Raw genomic sequence first — 17873 nt, 5'->3', positions numbered from 1 at the left:
CAATTAGAGCTGCTATAAGCCGTGGCATTGAATCAATAAGGTTCTGAACACGTTCCTGCGGGATTTCCCTCCACTCACTTTGTATCCGATCCCACAAATCCGTGACACCAATTACTGGACGATTGTGACGCACCATGCACCGACCAACCATATATGAGACATGTTCGATTGGCGACGTGTCTGGCGAACGTGAACGCCAGGGAAGCAATGGTACCCACCGCTCTTCCAAGAAGGGTTGTACATTTGTCGCAATATGTGGCTGGGCATATGAGGCCTGTGGATTTACCTGAAGCAGGGGGAGTATCTCAGGCTGCACAACCTCCGTTACGTAATGGTTGCTGTTCAAAGTGCCCGCAATCGGTACGGGACGAGATCGGTTGTTGTAACCAATGGCGCCCCAAACCATCATACCTGATGTTTGTCCGCTATGCCACTCCACAATGCAGCCCTCCAAGTTGCGCTCACCATGGTACCGCCGGGCACGTATGCGGCCATCACTGTAGGACACGTTCAAGCAGTACTCATCAGAAAAGATTACATGTTACCATAGATTACATGTTACCATTCGGCACGCCAGTGGCGGTGTTCACGTGCCCATTGCAGTCGATGGAGCTTGTGGTTTCTGGACAATGGAAGCCAACATAATGCCATACGTGCAAACAGTCCAACCTGCAACCGAAGCTGACGAGCCGTCGATGCAGACAAGTTCACACCTATTGTAGCGCTCCAGCGACGAGCCAACACTGTGGAGGACGCTATACCGTCTGGAATGGTCATGCGGACAAGATGACGGTCATCCCGTGCTGTGGTCATGTTCGAACATATTCGAACTCGCTCACATGTCGATATGGCCCCCTTTGACGTCGACAAGGCGTACTGGCACTCACTGTACTGTTTCAACGTTGTGTGACAGCTCAGCACCGACTACACTAGGCGCAACATCGAGCCTGTCGAACCGACACAAGAGGGCTCTGTTTGGCTTACGTGTACCCCATCTCACTGCAAAACGTATCACGTATTGATTGCACACCCGTCGCCTCTTCCACCAAGTGTGGCGCTATTCGTGTAGTTCCTTCTCGGTGCTGCACTTTTCACAAACGTCAGTATGTTAAGATCGTGTTGCTTGCCGAGGTGTATGGCGTGGGGAGCCATAATGCTACAGAGACGTACTGACCTCTGAATCTCTGAACACGGTCCACTCACAGGTCTACGTTATTTTGACACTGCATCCTTCCCCCTCCTCATTTTATCAGGGGTAAATTCTGCCCTGACTTCATTTTCGTGGATAATAATGAGCGATCGCATCCAGCATTGCTAGTGGATGAAAGAACGAGAGGATGTTGGGCGAACTGACTGGCCTGCCCACTCACCCGACTTAAATACCCCCGAGCATGTGTGTGATGCGCTGGTGAGATGTACTACAGCAAGTCCACATGGACCAACGACAGTCCAGCAGGGCTCAGTAGCTATCGTGGGGGAATGGAATGCACTCCTTACCAACCGTGTGATCAGCAGGGGAGCACGTTGCAGAGCTTGTGCTGCCATCTGTGGTGATCACACACCCTATAAAACTACATATCCCTCCTTTTGTAATGTCCGATGCACCACCATGAATCGCAGATATATGAGTGCAATTATTGTCTTTGAATCAATTACCGTACGTCTCACCATGTATTTATTTCAGTTACCTTCTGTACTAATCTGTAATTGTTCTTTCTACAAATTATTTAAGTCTCATCGAGCTATGTTACTTGGCACATCGGGTAAAAGTTACCATCTCCCTTAAATTTTGCACCCCAGTCTACTTCCGTAACTTACTACAAGAAATCCATTTGCGTGCCGTTGAAGATATCTGTGAGATTGCACGCTCAGTCTATCGCGATTACAGTATACGAGCTTGTGCTGAGAGGTAATGCCTACCAACTTTTTGCGTGAAAACTCTTACAGCTTGTTAAATAAGAGAAATGTTATTTACAGTCTAATCTTTGTTCTTCATGCCTACATACTGATTTCTCAACATAGTCACTCTCACGACGAACACATTTCTTCCAACGGGAGACCAGTTTGTTGATACTGTGACTGTAGAATGTTTGACTTTGTTGACGAACCACAACGTCGCTACTGCTTGCACCGCCTCATCTGTATCAAAGTTAAGTCCTCGAAGGTTTTCCTTAAGTCTCGCAAACAGATGAAAATCGGATGAACCCAGAACGTCGGTTTTATGCAGATGTCGCAGCGCTAGTGTGTGATCCGCCAATGTCATGCATGTGTACTCCATGTGTGGACGAACTCTTCTATTTCGAAACCCGATTGCAGTACAATGTTTCTCACTCACCGACATAATTCCGCTGCGCACCGCCATGTTACACGTTATAACTCTTAGTCCTCTGGCGGCAGTGGGCTAAAAATATATAGAAATAAAGAACAAAGATCTAGAACGTAATGGTGTTTGGTTTAAAAAGCTTTAAGAGTTTTCACACAATAAATTCGGAAGTAGCCCTCATAAATTTAGCAGACAGCATTCTCTGACACTAGTTAAAAATCATTTACATTGTAGATAAAATTAGTATCTTACTAAAGGCGAGTAACAGTTATTCTTATCTATTAGCTAAACATCGTCTGCATATCGAGTTCGTAAAGCATATACTGTACAATATCATAGAAACATCAGCTGTTCGAAACGCCGTAATTGTCTCCCATTACTAGTAGATGTTTGAAATTTGGCTCAAAGACGCCTACAGCTTTTCTCTGTAATTATGTAAAAATACGTGGCGCCCTGCGAGTCAGCCTCGGGCTCGCTTAAGCTAGTAAGAAGTCGGCACGTACGAAAAAGTGGCCAGAGCTGAGATTTTCATGTCAGGGGCTATTGCTATAACATTGGCACGAAATTTCGATACAATTCCGCCTAACGCCAGGCAAGTTGTAACCTCCCCACAAAATATGCCCCACTATGCGATATAAGACATACTGTCAAAAGGAACTGCAACAAATACATAAATAACTACATAGCATCTCTTAACTAATACAAAAAATATAAACCTCATCATTATCATCATCTGCAAAGAAAAACTTCATTATTCATATTACCATAACTTCATCATTATCATCACCTGCAAAGAAAAACTTCATTATTCATATTACCATAACTTCATATAACTATTCATCATAATTTATTATCATCTGCAAAAAATAGACTTTCAATAATGATTATGAATTTAAACTGGTAGATTTTGGACGTCAGCAGTGCTGCGTCATGGCCCTGAAAGATCATTCTGAATACATAGAAAATTCTTACCTCAATAAGGTCGCCGGATAAAGCGTATATATCTGCTCCTATAAGAAATATTTCTGGCACAGCTCAGTGCAATGCTGGCCAATAGATTTGCATGTAGTAAAAAGAAAGAACTGATTTTTGTTTACAGTAACCAGGATGACCAAGGATTGGAGAATTTAGTAAATTCTTTAAATTGCGATAAATGATTATCAAAAGTTACTCTTTATGAGAAAGATTATTATTAAGAGATTTTTTTAAAAACATTTACTTGGGACTTGATTTAACAATACTACATATGCGCGAGGCTGCTTTTACCTTATACTACAACGCTGAGACACCGCCATCGCTACACACGACCGGCCCAGCCAACACGATACACCAGACTGTTCGCTAGCAACTACTTAACTGCTACTGCTGACAACACTGGTCTCTGGTCTGACATTCTCTTATACCTTACATATCGCAGGCAGCGCGTGAGCAATCCATCGAAATTACATCTGCTCGAATGCGCTAACAACAAATTCCTTAATCATGGACCTCTTACATAACCCTCCACTGGGGGGGGGGGGGGGGGGGGCAAAAATTTGGCAGCGACGGTGAGTCAACTGGACTTGCCATGAGCAACAAATTTTTCTATAATCTATTTAGTTTACTAAGGCTACAGTCACAGAGTATATACATTACTGACTGACAAAGTGTATACACAATGAGTACAAAAGATATTAACAAATTACATAAAGTGCACACACATTATAAAACTCTTTAGCATTTTTACAACAATTAAACATATCAAGGAGTGAAATAAAGTGAACACTCACTGTAGAAGTCTTTAACATATTTAGGACAACTGATCTTATTAACAAATGAAATGAAGTGCACACGCACTGTATATGTCTTTATCATTTTACAAAAATTTAAACGCACTGTATAAGTCTTTACCAATTTATAAGAACTAAGAAAGGAATGGGAAGGATTGCATCATGGTTGTAGCACAGTAGGTTGCACGTAGCTGCACTGAAAGTCCATATCTTTCTACAGAAGCACAACACCAAGTGAGACAATCTGAAGTTCTCTTCCTGAAGTATTTATCAGTGTAGCCAAGACACTGATATGTTGTATTAATATTAAATGTTATCATTTTGGTAGTACATTAGGTACACCAAACAGTAGGACCATAATAACATCTCCATCATGCAAGGTGGTGGACAGCTTGATTTGTCGACACCACATTCTTGTAGTATCCGTACTCTTACATCAACGTAGAATTAGTGCAAAAACCAAATATAGTGCTCCATGATCATAAGGATGGACAGGACATACAGATATTGCAGTAACTGCTGGTAATTAGGTCAGAAGGTGAAGGACATTAAGTCTTACGCTAGTCATCATTGAGAATTACATTAGTGTATCAAACGATTTGAATAATTATTGGCACTCATTGGTTAGTTGCTAAACATTTCTGTACTATGTATGGAGTATTACAGAACAGTATTCATAAGTCATCTTATTACAGTAATTATTACAGAACATTACTCATAAGTCATCTAATTACAGTAATTAGTGGCGTTCATTAGCCAGTTACAAACCAGTTTTATGCATTATTCAGAAGTCATCATCCAAAGCAAGAGTTAATTAATTGCATAGCACTTATGCATAAGTCATCATATAACAGTAATCATTGTCATTCGTAAGGCAACTCATTACATTAATTATTGGCATTCATTTATAGAGTATAACAAAATATTATTTACAGAAATTATTGGCATAACATTTATGCATTATTACAAAACATCATTCAGTATTACTCAGAACTCATCATTCGGGTGACATAGGACATATTTAAAATGTAACACACTGCAACTATTACTCAAGGTCCGTGGTCCAATAATATATAGATATAATGGATTCAATACATCTGAGAAATTTTCATTATATTTAGGACTAGAAATATGTCTTAAACTGGTAGCATTATTTGGGTGTATACTGGTAATAGTTGGGACTGGTAATAAGTTATTTTTTTGTGCTTGCAATGCATTGCGTTGGGATCGATAATTGCTGGGGTATGAAAACATAGGCTTTTGACTTATTGCTGGAAATAAGGAATAATAACGTCAATCGTCATGAGTCAGCTGTAGCAAGGTTATGAAACAAGTAGAGTATATGTGATCATATTAATGAGTGATGCACAACTGGGTAAAGAAAATGCAAGTACTGGAACAGGTTTAATAACTGAATGATTATACCATATTAATATCATGAAAAGCTTCTCCTGGAAAAAATACAAAATGGATTATTGAGCTGAAAGAAGAAATGTATTCATATTATGCTGAAAAGTTGTAAACTTCGAATTAACAGGTAAGGAAACGTGTACTTAATATCTGTGTACTGTAGCTGTCTTTCCCAAAACATTCAGTCATTATACTATGCGACATAAGACATACTGTCAAAAGGAACTGCAACAAATACTTAAATAACTACATAGCATCTCTTAACTAATACAAAATATATAAACCTCTTCATTATCATCATTTGCAAAGGAAAACTTCATTATTCATATTACAATAAATTCATCATTATCATCACCTGCAAAGAAAAACTTCATTATTCTTCTCCGGCGCTCTGCGGCACGTTTGATGTTGTTGAGTGCAATGTCAATTATTTCATGGTGACGTAGTCGACGAGATGTAGGAAAGGATACTAATTCTTTAATTTTGTTGGGTGGTTCAACATTTTTCAATATAACAGTCGGAGATAGCATAGTAGATTCATTTTGTATGGAGTTAATTACATCCTGGAATGAGAGTATGTGTGTATCCCAATCAATATGTTTTTTATGGCAGTATATTCTACATAGTGTACCAATTTCTTTCATTAGTCGTTCACAAGGGTTCGAAGAAGCGTGATACTTGGATATATAGATCGGAGAAATGTTTCTAACTCGTAACATCCGTGTCCATATTGCAGATCGAAATTGTGGTCCATTGTCAGAAATTACTTTTAATACATGCCCTACATGAAATAAAAAATGTTTTACAAATGCATTCGAAACAGATTTAGCAGTAGCTTTGCGTAACGGAGTGAAGGTAACAAATTTCGAAGTGAATTCAACAGCGACAAAGATGTAGCAAAAAGCTCTATTAGTTCTGGGAATCGAACCAAAAATGTCTACAGCGGCCATGTGTTTCAATTTAACGGGTACAATGGGATGTAACGGAGGAATATGTGAAGTCGTGTCTGATTTAGATTTCTGGCAAATTTTACATGATGTTAAAACTCGTCGAATACGTTTCTCCATGTTCACAAAATAACAGTTCTGTCTCAGTATAAGAAAACATTGTCTGGCTCCATAATGCGCGTAACTTAAATGAGTATACCAAATTAATTTCTTAACGAGCTCGTCAGGAATACATAATAACCAATTGTTGCTGTCAGGGTGAGAGCGGTGAAACAGAATGTTATTGCGTACAGTGTAATGGTTTCTGATGGTAACATTATTCCTATCTTGCCAAAGGTGTTTAATTTCTTTCCACACGTTGTCTTTGCTCTGCTCTTGTGCTATGTCTCGTAATGATGGCGAAATAAAATTTTCGAATGCAACTTGTTGAATATACATGACGCTAAAATTTGCTTGGCAGAAGTTGGTTGCGATGTCTTGCTGATTGTTGCTGAGAGAACGGGATAGTGCGTCTGCTACAACATTTTGTGTACCGGGAATGTGAACAATTGTAAAATTAAATTCCTGTAAATAAAGTTTCCATCTGCTTAACCTGTCGTGATTAAATTTAGCGGAAAGTAAAAACTGTATAGCTCTATGATCTGTGTAAACGGTCGTATGTCTTCCATAAAGAAAATGCCTAAATCTCGTAAATGCCCATACAACACATAATCTTTCAAGTTCTGTGACAGAATAATTGCGTTCAGCAGGTGACAGAATGCGACTTGCAAAGGCGATGTTTTTAATTACTGTATTACCGTCTTCTTCTATTTCCTGAAAAATGTGTACGCCTAAAGCGGAGTTAGAACTGTCGGTGGCAATGGAAAAATTTGTAGTAAGATCTGGGTGTGATAAAAGTGGTGCATTCAACAAAGCTTGTTTCAGATTGACAAATTCAGACTGTGCTTGGCTATGCCAGGACCAAATAGCGTTTTTACCCGTCAATTGGCATAATCTAGGGGTGTCTAAAGCAGAGTAATGAATAAATTTACGGAAAAAGTTAATTAATCCCAAAAAGCTGCGTAATTATTTCTTTGTCGTTGGAACAGTAATGTCACGTAAAGCTTGAAGTTTTTCTGGGTCAGGCGCAATGCCTTCTGCTAAAATTACATGTCCAAGAAATTTTATAGAAGTTTTGCCAAAGTGCGATTTGTTAAGACTAACTGTGAGTCCTTGTGCGGGAAAAGTTAGCAACAGCTGTTCAAGAATCAGATTGTGTTCAGACCAGTTAGCTTCTGCAATGTGAATGTCGTCTACATACGTTGTGATTCTGTCTTTCAGTTCTGTCGGAAGTATAGTATTTAAACCGCAAATAAATGCTGCTGAAGAAATTGTTAAACCGAACGGTAATTTGCAAAACTGGTAACAGTTACCAAAACAGAGAAACACTGTGTACTTTCTGCAGTTCGGATGGTGCTGGATTTGCCAAAATCCCGATTTCAAATCTAATGTGGAATAAATAGCAGTACCATGAAATTTCTGTAAAAGTTCATTAGTGTCTGTGGGCGATCTGTTTCATTAATAATAATGTCGTTGACATGACGCGAATCAAGTACGAGGCGAAGCGAGCCATCCTTTTTCTTAACAATATGGAGCGGGTTTATGTACGGACTAACTGCCGGCTCAATAATTCATTGGTCAAGCATAGCTTGCAATTCTTTCTTAATTTGTTCTCTGTGAATATTAGGAATGGGATAATGTTTTGCTTTAAATGTGTCGTGCTGTTTAACTTGAAATTCATACATAAAACCGGACGTAGTACCAGGGATGTTGTCAAAAACTGGAGCTTGCTGTAAAAGAATATTGCGTAGCTCTGCACGTTCGTCGTCTGTATTTGCACTGCTCTGTTTAACTTTATCAGAAATGATTTGCATAACGTCATAGTCGGCATCGTGTGGTTTATTGTAGTTGTGAACATACGTATCTGTGAACAATGTGGAATGACAGTTTGTGTTATGTGATGCAGAAATGACCTCTGTCCGATTAATTGTTTGTTCTTCTGCAGATAAAGAGTGCTGAAATTCTAATGCCAGTTGTACATTTTCATCCCTTAATATTAAATGGGAATTTTGAAAGTCAATAATTGTGTCGTGTTGTACCAGAAAATTCGTACCTAAAATAACGTCTGTTGTCAATAAGGGAACAATCCAAAAATTTGAGTGGAACGTATGACCTGCAATACAAAATGATAGGTGTGTCTGTAATTTTACATCTACTCCCTTACCAGACACTGCTCCTCTTACTTTAATTTTGCTTAATGGTAACGTAGGATAAATATTCTCTGTTACATTCATTGAAGGTTTCTTCATTTATGACTGACATAGGTGATCCAGAATCGATTACTGCTGAAAATTTGGATGATACAATCTTTACTCCAATGACAGGTTGGGAAATGATTTTTTTTGAATAACTGGTTTTTCATGCTAAAGTGTGTCTCGGATGTCGTCAAAAGTAATAACATTTTCGTGAACAAGAGTCTTTGTATCAAAAGTAGTGCTTACGTTGCTGGAAGATTCATTCTGCACTGTGTCTAGTCAAATTCTTTCTGACGTGCTGTTATTTGCGGGAGGATGCTGTGGCATCTCGACTATTTGTACTGTTCTGTTATTTCTTCCTGACGTATTAGGTTCGGGATGATACCGACTGTCCGGTTCATTCATAATAATCTGTTGTTGCGGGTGATTCTGCTGCTGATAAGACCGACTGTTACGCTGAAAACTGTGCTCATTACTTTTACGTCTGTCATAATAATCATTGCTATACGGCGCATTGCGATATGAGTTGTAATGGTGTGTTTTCTGTACGTAGTGATTTTCTTGTTGCTGTGCGTTACAATTTGGTGGAGCCGACGCTATGCGTGTAGGCGGCGAAACATGAAAGCTTGGTTGACTTTGCAGACTACATTGTTGGTTAGGTATGTTAACCGGCTGGCTTTGATGCTGTTGCGGGGAAAACCCTCTATTGTTGCCAAAATACGTCTGCGATAACTGAAAATTTTGTACATACTGATGATTACACTTCTGTCTTTCATTAAAATTACTCTGTTAGTTCTTGTCATTTCGGGAGTCTCTACTGAAAACTCACTTTCGGTAAAACTTGTCATATCAGGTTTTCTTTACACATTTCTAATCCTAGATAGATCGATAGCTGAAGAGTTGTTTTGATAGATATAAAGGATAGTAGAAGAGAAGGCATCAGTGCAGAAAACTAAAGATGAAACAGCACTACTACGGCTCAGGGCCCTGTGCACGCTACGGCACATATTCATGGAAGTGTAATGAATCCTCTGAGGTCACTTACGCGCTGCACATAAATTTTAGTTTCTGCGTTTACAGGCATTGGCGGTGAAAATTCAAAAGCAAATTGTTGTATCCAGTCAAAAGGGTGAATCTTTGTTCTGTTATTTTTAAAGGCCTTAAATTTGCTAACGGATAGAAAGTGCTTGTAATCAAAATTATCGTCTCTGAATGTCTGAACAGGTACAGGATTGCATGAGAATCTACTTGTCTGTGTCTGTTCTGGCTCTAAGTCTCGTACTCTCTGTAAATTACCTAAATTATACTGGCTGTGTTAGTGTGACAAATGTTCAAGATGTGGCATATGCTGTGACGTGTTAGAGACTGAAACATTTTTCATATCTGTCACTTTAAAACATTCGTCAATTTGGCTGTTCTGTTGTTCAAATCTCTTATCGACTTTCGCATCCAGAGTGTGTGAAAGTTCTGCTGACATTAATTTAAACTTTGTTGCGTTTTCTGAACATTACCAACCGCACTAATTTCATCTCCAAGTGGTTTAGTTGTGGCTGCATGTGTACTACGTAACTCTTCACTACTATTCCTAGCACAAGCACTAATATCTTCTTGTAATTGTTCTTTAGTATCATTACATTGCACGGAAATGGCTGTAATCTGTTCATTAAGCTGTTCAATAGAAGTGTCAAGTTTTTCATTAATTTGTTTAAACGACCTGTCGTGTTTTTCATTCAACTGTTTGAAACTTTCATTAAGTTGTTTGTCGTGTTTTTCATTCAACTGTTTGAGATTTTCATTAAGTTGTTTGTAATTGTTGTCGTGTTTTTCATTAAGTAGTTTGAAATCGTTGTTTAGTTTTTCATTCCACTGTTTGAGATTGTCATTACGTTGTTTGTACCATTCATTAAGTTGTTTGAAATGGTTATCTAGTATTTCGTTCCGCTGTTTGAGAGTTTCACTAAGTTGTTGTTTGTACGATTCATTAAGTTGTTTGTACGATTCATTAATTTGTAGCAATACTGCCATAACTTGATCCCAGCCAAAATTAGCGGCTCTATTCTCTGTATTGTGTGAAGGTTTGCCAATGGGATGTGCACTGTGGATCACTACATCGGAATCAAACAATTTTGACGTATTTCGACTACATTGCTCATTTTCGTTAGAATCATTTATCTGTCCACTGAGTAAATTTTGCAAATCAGGTGTGGCAGCGTTCGCTGTAAATGAACGTGCCGCGTCATCAATTGTCGTTAAATTAACAGAGGACACCACTGAATTTGTTTGCTCATCATTAGCATTAAAATCATTACTAGTGATCGGTACGCACTGATTATATGCAATTAGAGGATTATCATTATGACACCACTACGGTTGCAGGTTCGAATCCTGCGTCGGGCATGGATGTGTGTGATGTCCTTAGGTTAGTTAGGTTTAAGTAGTTCTAAGTTATAGGGGACTGATGGCTTCAGTGCTCAGAGCCATTTGATCCGATCGTCATCAAACCCCACCCTAACCTTCTTTTGACGCCACTGCGAAGGATGTCGGAACCGCAACGCCCACCTTTGTAATCGAGCAGTTTTTTTATGATTGGCCTTGGAAAACGTTCAAGGCACACCACCACTCAAAATCGAATCGACATGCCTAGGGGGATGGCATAAAGTGCGTCAGTGAAACTACCCCTTCACTTCGGACATTGAATCTCACACCGCTCGCTGGGCTATGAGCAATTGGATAACGTTGACAATCCTGACCCTGCTACCCCCCCCTGCCCCCCCCCCTCTCGCCTTCCAGACGACTCAGCACTGCGGGCAACCAACCACATTGAATGTTGAATGTAATGAGTGGGAAACAATTACAGAAAGGAAGGCGTAGTTTCATTGGCGCCCTATACGACAAGCGCAGAAGAACATCCGTGTGTCTGAAATATTTTCCTCTGTCAGGCATAAAAATACAGCATGATTTCAACGGTGGCGTCGCGGTTCTGATCACCACAGAGGTGTCAGAAGTAGGCGTGAAACGTGGGCAAGGTGGAGTGTGACGACATTTCCGTCATGTGTCACGTCGACGGTACCGCTGGGCAGGATTGTGGTGAAAGTTGGTGCTACAGTGGCACCGTTAACCAATCTTCCGCCAGCAATGAACATCTGATCTCGGACAGTTTTCTCGCGTGTTTCGTCTCCTTGCTGTTTGAAGCGCCGACGAGCCCGATGGTTGCGTCGTAGTGCGCCACGCCATTGCGTCCCCACATAGGAAGATCGTGCAAAGCTTTGAGCCAAATTTCAGACGTTTAGGTCCAAACTGGAGACAATTATAGGGTTCCGAAACGCGATCATTTGATTGTTTGCACAATATAGTTACAACGAAAAACCTTAGCAGGAGATCATAGCACCTACTTTAAATATAAAGTTTTATTCAGTCTTTTAACATAAAAATTAAAACAGTTTTGGTCGCAGTAGAACCTTTATTAAAAGTGGCAACCAATTTTGGTCAAAAATCGACAATCTTCATGCCACATGCCCTGATTTGTAAGAGTAAATACAGTATAGATTTAGAGGGAAGTCTAATAATAATAGTGAATGTACGATACATAAAGTATGAGCAAAATTAATTATACCCAAGGCGGCAGTTGATGGCTGTGAACGGAGCAGATTCCATGGAAGCAGGTGATTAGTGCTAGTGGGGGTGGGGGGGTGGGGGGAGGACTGTGGATTCGTTTCATGTTGCTCCTCCAAAACTTATCGTATTATGTCAGTAACGTCCAATCAGCCATACAGTACGTGAAAAGCAATATTACTAATAATGTACACACAAAACATCTGTACAAAGACTAATAAAATAGTTACATAACATCAAGTGAATATCTGCTGTGTAAAGGAGTTTATGAGCTTCTTGTTAGTTAGAGGGGAATATGCTGGTGAAAAGTTAAATCGAATTGGCTGTAAGTACACAGATTGTCCTCTACGGGCTCGTAAAGGAAGCTCTTACAGCTTAATCACAGCAAAGATAGAGCCACGTGGCGCTGTTGGTCTCCATGATGACAGCATGATAGTATCGATAGGCACGATCCAGGGTTCGGCTCCTTTAGCTCAGCGGTCAGCGCGTTTGATTTCCGGTAGGGTTGGAGATTTTTCCGTTCGGCGACTAGGCGTTGTGCAGTCATCATCATTTCATCATCATCGACACGCAAGTCGCCCAGGGTGGCGTCAGCTGAATTGACTTCCAACACAGCGGACGAACTTCCCCAGGTGGCGACTCCCAGCCATCAATGCCATACGATCCGCTCACTTTATGCACCATCCAGGCCTGGTGGAGGACGCTGTCGAAGGTTCCACAGCAACTGGCCGCCACAGCGTGCCAGCATGCAAACAAGAATAGCAGTTGATGTTCATTAAAACCGCTGATGAACGTTGTGATGTGACCTTCATGATGATTGGTGACAGAAGCGTACACAATGTGGAGTATATTACATAGAGATCAACAGTGCCGCGATAAAAGCGACAGAAGAGTACGTAATTTTAAGTATAAATTGGTAAGGTACGAAACAATTAGCAATGTCGATCAGTAAATTGCCTTTAAAGCACCAAGGTAACATAAATCGAAAATGTCACTAACTATAAAATAACAGCTCAAATATTAAGTTTATGTGCAGTGTCATTGTCTTTCATGAAGTAAATTAGTAATAGGATAAAATGGTGGAAAAACATTTGAAAAGTGGAATGAAAATGTAGTAAAATTAAAATTAGAAGCATAAAGTAGGAAATAATGGCTTTGCTGTTTAAAAACAATACAGAATTACATTCTACAGTAAGAGTTCGAAACAATATGTTTTACTGTAGTCAAACTTCCCGTTCAATAAGGACAAATGCTTATTTTTATAATTTAAAAAATTATCTTATTGGTACAAATGCTCCTGATGTATGTTTGCATTTTCAGTAATTGTGAATATTTATTTTATTGTTGATAATCGAAAAGATTGTATGCGATATCGAGTTCCCGGCGGATTTTGGCTTTCGAAAAGTATGGATGAAAGAATTAGCATTAAATTTTACTTGAAAACTGGAATAAAGTGAAGCACCGCATTCGAAATATTAACTGAGACTTCTGGCGAATCTACTATGAGTAAGACCAGAGTTTACGAGTGTTAAAAACGTTTCAAAGAGGATCGAGAAAGCGTCGATACATAAGTACATCCTTTTTCGTAATTTGTGTGGATACCGGATTCGAGTGACTGGTCATTACCAATGGCCGATACATATTTCTTCGCCAATGGCTGTGTTAAAGAACGTTAGGAATCAACATTTCTCTGCGGCTAGCGGACTAGGCAGTTCCAAACTGTGTAACAAAGAATTTATTTGAGCATAGACTGAAATAAAGTTTGTAGTTTGAAACATTTTTCGGAGTGTAATGGAAACATTTAAAAATTTTTATGAGTTTTTGATGGCTGTATAATAGTATCTTTGGATTTTATAAATTAGTAAACGTGTATTGTCCGCCCCTCGTGGTCTCGTGGTAGCGTTCTCGCTTCCCGCGCACGGGGTCCCGGGTTCGATTCCCGGCGGGGTTAGGGATTTTTCCTGCCTCGAGATGACTGGGTGTTGTTGTGTCGTCTTCATCATCATCATTCATCCCCATTACGGTCGGAGGAAGGCAACGGCAAACCACCTCCATTAGGACCTTGCCTAGTAAGGCGGTGCGGGTCTCCCGCATCGTTCCCCTACGCTCTGTAAAGAAGCATGGGACTTCATTTCACATCAAATGTGTATTAAATAATCAATTGTATATCATTTCAGGTAATTTCACGATGTATTAACTCAGCCTCTATATAGACACATTACGTAATGAGTATTAGAAGAATAATTTATCTTCTACAAATAATAACAATTTGGAAATATTTTTAAAACGTACCCTTAGAGCTCTTCCACGCTATAAGCATTAACACTATAGAATAATTACATTGTATGGATAGACAGTATCTCTGAAGTAGGTGATCACATCGTCAGTCTACTGCTACAATGTTGTACGAAGCGTGCTACCATTTTTAATGTAATTATGTCCTTTCGGTTGACACGCTTTTCATTCAGGTTCATCTGCAGCGTGGATGGTTACACAAAAGACACGTGTAAGTCTTGCTGGTAACTATATTTCAGCACCTTTAAAAATATTTAATATTTAATTTTTTTTATTTTTTTATTTTTTCATTCTCATTTCTACTACATTACCACGTGAGTACATTGTTATTCCTTTGAACGTAACTACGGCTTACACGTCTACCTAAACGACATGGTACAGGCACATTTTACATATTAACCAAATGACCCTGTGGAAGCCCTGATGTAATAGTATTTCCGCATTTTGTAATAAAATTTTTAATGTCTTATATCTGGGTACGTTGTCGTCACTTTGGATGTAGCCACAGCTTACACTGCTACCTTAACGACACTGCAGAAGCCCAGAATGTAATTTTTATCCAAGATTTTTTAAGGTTTGTAAAGTATTAATAAAATTAAATAATTTACCGGTTCTGTAGCTGCGTCTGTAGCTTTTGTAAAACGTTAAAGCCTGTGTTATGTAATGTATTGTATATCAGTTTGCCGTAACTGTGCCAAATATAAATTCAGCTTTTACATAGGTACATTGCGTAATTAACGTTAGGAGGATAATTTTTTAGGGTCTGACTTAATTAATTGTTATCTTTAGATTTATTTTCGTCCAAGATTTACCTATCGCACTGTAATGTAAACTCTTGAATTATTTTAAGAAACAGTATACTTCATCATGTTACCTTCCATTCAGAAGGCTCATGCACGCAACGACTGTTATATTGACTTGTAAACAATATATTTCAGCTATCAGTCGCCCTTTTTAAATTTTTTATTGGCAGATTTAGAATTCAGCTAGAAACTAGCCATTGTCAATGCACTATCGTTCTTGATAAATGAATGTAATGCTTGTTGGACGGGCTTCATTCACAGTTCATTGAATACTCAATGAACAATTGAATATTCAATGAACTGTGGATGAAGCCCGACCAACAGTCATTCCATGCGTTGATAAAAAATGATAGAGCATTGAGAATGGCTAGTTTGTAGCTGAAATCTAGATCTGCCAATAAAAAACTTAAAAAGGACGACTGTTAGCTGAACTCTATTATTTACTAAACAGTATACTTGTTACGCTAGCAACACCCATAGGTGCTATTATCAACGTCTATCCGTTATTAGTCGCCGCATGCTAGCCTAGCGGCGCCCTGGCTGAAGTAATATGACCTGTTGTGAATGACGTAAAACAGATGTACGTGGCGAGTAGCTGTGTATATAGTTGTTTCAATTTTTACGTGCCGATGCGTCAGTCCTCTAGACTGTTACGTATCTGCCAGTTCACGAGAAAGAGTACTTTTACTGTTATTTTAAGAAACATGCAATATCCTGCCTGCAGAGGCATGTTGTATTTATGGATTTTTTATATTACACCTCATATTGTATATTACAAATGTTTTGTACACCGTCACACTGTATAAATGCTTTCCGGTTCTGAAGATGGTAACACTGATTACCGAAACAGGTAATTAAGAATAAAGGTTTAATACTGGCGACCATGACTGAGAATTTAATCCTTTGTAGAGTATTATAGTTGAAAGTAATTTCCTCCCTGATACTCTGTTCCAGGAACGTGGTGTACCAGAGCTAATTTCGCCCGCCTGTGTTGACTTGAGTTCAGACCAGTGCGGCAACTGCGCAACAGCAGCCCACGTGACCCAGCACCTGTCTTTCAGTATCTGAGCCAGCTGCGACCCGCGCAGCAGCCGGCAGTTTCTGTCAGCTAATCGCATTTCGCGCTCAGTGGAGCACGCCTCCTCAGTTAGACGTGGATACTGAAGCGCCGTGGAAACAGCTCAGCTGGTCGTCACGGTAGCCACCGGAGCGAAAAATGGAATTGCATAAGCTGCGACTGCGGCAGCTGAACATACATTTTCCCCTGCGAAACCAACAACGACGTTAGCACCGAGTTTAGCAAGTAGCTATGGAATATCACGCAACTGTTTCTGCGAACTGCAGTGAAGTCTCCGTCTCTTCTCAGAGGTAGCACTCTAATAGAGGTACAAAGCAAGAGCAGCATGAACAAGTGGCGGCAAACTAAAGGGAGGGAAACTCGTGGCTAACAAATAAACGTTCCCGTAAGTTCAGAAAACGGAATTCCTAAAAATGTATTGTACCATGAAGAGACTGGATTAGGTTTGTACACGCAATACAGAGGGACTGTTATTAGTATCAATATTTTATGCTAGTGTAACTGTAAAAGCACTCTCGATGTACAAGATATATGCAGTCTGTGGCGAAATTCCACCTCTAATAACCTCATCATTGATGGGATGTTGAATACTCTCATCCGTCTGGCCACATTACAGAAATAAGTATTAATGTAAGTCACCAAGGAAAATTATGTTTGACACTAATGTTTAGGTGGGGAAAACAGTACCCACAGTCAGGAATATCTTACCATAGGCTTTACCGGAACTGTTATTGATATCAACACTTTTAGTGTTACCAGTGAAATTTTCTGATATTCACTACATGTTTCAGAGTTTTAAACCTGCATCAATAAGAAGTATGTAAATTAATAATGTAAGTGGGCTGTTTAAGTTTTTATGTTGGTAACGCCACGTAACGCTCTGTATGAAAATCACTGACTGTGCTGTTAACAATCTGTGGCTGGTTGGCATTGTCGGAATATTCGCTATTATAGTGTTGGGCAGTTGGATGTGAACAGCGCCTAGCGCTGCGCAGTTGGAGGTGAGATGCTAGCAATGGTGGATGTGGGTACAGAGAAGGCAGAGTTTTGAGAGCGGACGATCTGGACATGTGTCCGTCAGATAAACGAAATTTGTGAGACTGGATGTCATGAACTGATATATGACTTTTGAACGCTGTTAAGGTAAATATATTGTTTGCTCTCTACCAAAATATTTCATTTGTTAACTATGCCTATTAGTGGTTAGTACCTTCTATAGTTAGAACCTTTTATTTAGCTGGCACTATTGGCGTTCGCTATATTGCAGTAGTTCGAGTAACGAAGATTTTTGTGAGGTAAGTGATTCATGAAAGGTATAGGTTTTTGTTAGTCAGGGCCATTC

Source organism: Schistocerca serialis, chromosome 2 (assembly GCF_023864345.2).
Source record: "Schistocerca serialis cubense isolate TAMUIC-IGC-003099 chromosome 2, iqSchSeri2.2, whole genome shotgun sequence".
Classification (NCBI taxonomy): domain Eukaryota; kingdom Metazoa; phylum Arthropoda; class Insecta; order Orthoptera; family Acrididae; genus Schistocerca; species Schistocerca serialis.
Note: the sequence above shows the minus strand (reverse complement) of the source record.